General features: G+C 36.0%; 1 non-coding gene across 1 annotated transcript; it reads left to right on the top strand.

The window, feature by feature from the left end:
* The first annotated feature begins 3,098 nt into the window (after positions 1 to 3,098).
* Positions 3,099 to 3,172, top strand: TRNAN-GUU. The gene has a single exon. It is a non-coding gene; the product is annotated as a tRNA-Asn (tRNA).
* Positions 3,173 to 4,618: the final 1,446 nt, after the last annotated feature.

Genomic DNA, 4,618 nt, shown 5'->3' with positions numbered 1-4,618 from the left:
ACTTATAAAAATGTGTAAAAACTTTGAATGCCTTAGACTTAAGCTTTAATGGATATGTCCACATGTATCTACTATAGTCATCCACAAACAATATATAGTATTTAAACCCTTCGAAAGAGCAAAATTTGAGTAGGTCCCCATAAGTCTGAATACATCAACTCAAGAGGTTTTGTGGATTTGGATGTAGACATGGGAAAAGAAACATGTGACATTTTGCCAAATTGACATGCCTCACGTACATTTTATTATCAAAGTAGCCATGTACATGAATTTTATTCATAACATCCATGAGACTGAGCATGCCACAGTTTTGTCAATAATACATCAGACTTGTTTATAGAAGATACACTCTCTTTATTAGAACTATTAGTAGTGGATGTGATACTAGAAACATCAGGAACATGACATATCTTCTAATTACTACTACTAGCACTAGTACTTGTATTGGTGACAACAGCAACATGACAGAAAGCTTTAGAACCAAAAGCACCTCTAAGAGAAAAAGCCACGGATGAGGAGGAACCTTTCAACTAATATAGACCATCTTTCAATAAGTCTTGCAGCAATGACTGTTGAGTGCACTTATCCTTTACAAGACAATGGTCATAGTGAAACTCAACAATAACTCCATTGTCTTTAGTTATTTGTGATATACTTAATAAATTTTTAGCTATATGTGGTACACATAACAATTCTTGAGATGCAAAATTCTAGGAGAATTTTGTGAGTTGAGAAAAGACACACCTGTTTGGGAGACTAGAATTGTTTGTCCATTTCCCACTTGGACTGTGGAACCACCTTGATAATTGTCCTTGATAACCAAGTTACTCATGTCTACTGTCATGTGGTTAGTTGCTCCAGAGTCAACATGTCAAGTCTAATCCCTAACTGTATGAGGGGTGGCAACTGGTATATTGTGAGAAGTATGTGCAAAGGAATGATAAGAGTGATATCCTTCAGGTAAAACGATGACACTTGAGTATCCAACTTTGTGTGAAAACATTTGAGAGGTCATATTCTGTTGAGGGTAACTATTATACTGCTAATAATTTCCAAAAAGTCTAGAATTATTGTGAGAGGTAGAGGCTGACTTGTTGTAAAACTGATATGCCATGGTTTTTGTTGCCATAAGTGCTTGTGCTAGATTATTAGATTGAGTAAATTGAGTGGACCTTGTGAGTCATTAAAGTGAGAAGATCCTTGAGGACCAGATTCAACATTATAGCCAGGTGAACCAACTCCAACAACTCCAAAACTTTGATAAGTGTGATCAAATTTGTGGTAACATTGCAAGTTAGAATGACCACCTTTACCACAGACTTGACAGATCAATTTGGGTCTAAAATAACCCCTTCCTCATCCCTTACTGTGAACTAATTATGAGTTGTAAACCTGGTACTGATTAAAGAGATTAAAACCTTCACCAATGGATGGAAACTGAGGGAGTAGTTGTTGATGTGGAAGACCAAAATCTGATTTAGTAAAGCCTTGATGCATATTATTTCCATTAAACTGACAAGTATTAGGGCTGAATTGCGAGGAAAATGGTTGAGGTTGAGAATTTGGAATAAAGGTAGAATTGACATGATGAGGACCAAAAGAGGAATCAGTTTGACTTTGTTGTTTTGACACCATAAGAGCTTCATGGAAATTAGAAAACACACTGCATTGCCTTTCAAGCCTAATTTCATGTTTATGTAATAAAAACTAAGCCTCTTAAAGTGTCGTTTGACTACTATTGGAGGTTAAATTGGCCACTACTTCATCATATTCCGGCACTAAGCCATCCAATATATAGAGTAACAACTCCTCATCAGTTATATTCACTCCGCTAGTTATTAGTTCATCTCCCAACTCCTTCATTTTCAACACATATTCACTAACACTACAAGCTTCTTTCTTAGTGGTTTGCAACAAATTTCTAAGATGCAGAGTCTTAGCTCTAGAAACAGATTGAAAATGGAGCTCTAAGGTGTTCCAAATCTCATAACCAGTGTTACATTTTGCTACATGATGGAACATTGATTCCGAAAGAGTAGAATACAACCAACTCACCAAAAATTGATTGATTTTTTTCCAAGAGAAGTAGTTAGGGTTTGACCTCTTGATAGTTTGTCCAGGCTCATCGGCTTTATCAAACACAAATGGAGGAGGACAAGTTCCTTCTCTGGTAACGAAACCATCAATTCCATGGGAGACCAGAGCTAGTAGGATCTGCGAACACTAAAACGTGTAATTTTTCTCCAACAATTTCACTAAAATCATTGGTAACGAGGGTGTAATGTTTGAGGTAGTAAAATTAGTGTTAACAGTATCCATATCTGTTGATTGTGATTTGTGAGTCCAAATTGGAAGATTCAAAGCTGATATTAACCATAGAAGCTTGTCTAGGGCTCTGATACAATGAAGATTTTCAGAGTTTAGAGGAAGAGTCGAGAAGATTCAAGAAAAAAAATAGAGAACTGGAGAAGACGAATACTTTGATTTTTTTTAACTGAATCTTTAACAGAAAATCGAAGCATTTATAGTTTGTTACACTATACAAAACAACAGTGTATTACATTTTACTTATTTGTAACTAAAGCTATCTAACTTCTAAAACTTGCAGATTAACCCAGCATACTTTGACATAATAGTGACTATGAACTTAAAACTTTCCAAACACATACTTCTTAACAATATTCAATTCATAGAAAAATCTGCATATAAAAATAAGCTTTATTTATAGTGGGTAAAATGCTAATTATAGCAAAAAAAAAAAAAAAAACTAATTAGGAAACAAAATTACAAAAAAAATAAATTCCATTCAATTATATTGGCAATTTTAGGATCATTATTGATCCCTATGGGGCAAAAATCCGTGCTAAGATAATTCCTCGTTCGAGGATAAATCCCCGCAGGGGAATTTCCCTGCAAAAACCCCAGACGGGGTGGGACGGGGACTGGAGTGGCTCCATCCCCATGGGCCAAGCTTGGGGATGGGCTAGGGATGAGAGTGGGAGTTGAGATTGAGGACAGGGAACGGTATCCCAACCCTGCCTGTGACTCATGATTTAATATGTTATTAATATCTATAAAATTATAAAAAAAGAGCGAAAGCTGGAATAACTCAGTTGGTTAGAGCGTGTGGCTGTTAACCACAAGGTCGGAGATTCAAGCCCTCCTTCTAGCATATTAATTCTTTTGCACAAGCGGGAGTTGATTCGACGATTTTTGCATTGCAAAATGAGCATCTCTTAAGGGATGAAGGTTGGAGGGGGTGGTAGGCAGCACCACTGGTCGGAAGGAGGAACGTAGCAAGGGAGTTGATTCAAACTTTTTTGCATTGCAAAAGGAGCTAGCATCTCTTAAGGGATGAAGGGAGAAGGGGGTGGTAGGCAGCACGACATGTGGGAGGGAGGAACGCAACAAACTGTGGTGCGATGGAAGGGACATTTTGGGAGGAGAAGGATGACTGAAGGGGACTTCTTTCCAGCCAACTGCATCACCAAGATGGTAGAAATAATCAAGAATNATCAATTCTCATCACATACTAATAAATTAATTCTCATCACATACTAATAAGTCACTTCTCATCACATACTAATAAATTACTTCTCATCACATATAATAAATTACTTCTCATGGCCATGAAATTCACATATCAAACAACCTCAATTTTCAATCCATAATTCTCATCATCCAAACACATATACAACATATAAGAATTTCTCTACACAAGTATTCATCCAATCAAAGCTAAAGTTGGATTTACTTACCTTGAATTTGAGCAACTCCAACACTATAATCTGTCTTTGGTAGAATTCCCTTTCCTCTTAAACCCTAAGCATATAAAACCATAAGAATTCAAAACTTTAAAATTTAATCTCACATCTTGGTGCAAGAATCTTACCTTTGGATGCTTAGAATTGAAAATCTATCAAAATTGAACTAAAATCCTATGAATTTCCTTGAAATTTGAGTGAAGAAATTTGAGAGCATTTAGGGTGAAGGTGGCGTGAACTATGGGTAGAGTGGCTAGGGTTTCTCTTCTTAAACTCTTATTATATAATAATATATATATATATATATATATAACTGGAGGTGTTCGACCACAATTGGGCCTGGACAAAAGAGGTGGGCAAAGTTGGGCTCATTGCAATCCCAAGCTCAGACTCTTAAAGACTGATCTCAATTTGGGACTGATCCTTGAAGGATTGGGCCAAATTGGCTAAGACCGGTCCTGGACCCATCACTTTTGTGAGAGTGTAGATCGATCCCAAGCATGGGCCTATACAGTACCAATGTGAGGACGGATCCTGTATATTTTAACTCCTAAATTTATTATGTATTTTGCATATTATAAGGGTTTTTAAATAAGAGTGGAAAAAAAAATCAAAAACCGAATCGAACCGAACCAAAAAATCGGATAAAAACCGAATAAAAAATTAGGTTTTTTTGAGGATTCAATTCGGTTTCCTTTCAAAATAATGGGTAAACCAAATATTTGGTTCGGTTTTGGTTTTTTTTTCTAAAAACCGGTTAATCGAAACTGCTAAACAGGTTTTTTTTTAAAAAAATATATTTTTTCTTTAATTAAACACCTTTCTCTTTTTCGATTTCTCCACCTTTTTCTTTT

Source organism: Pistacia vera, unplaced genomic scaffold (assembly GCF_008641045.1).
Source record: "Pistacia vera cultivar Batoury unplaced genomic scaffold, PisVer_v2 Contig107, whole genome shotgun sequence".
Lineage (NCBI taxonomy): Eukaryota > Viridiplantae > Streptophyta > Magnoliopsida > Sapindales > Anacardiaceae > Pistacia > Pistacia vera.
This window is presented reverse-complemented; position numbering and strand designations above follow the sequence as displayed.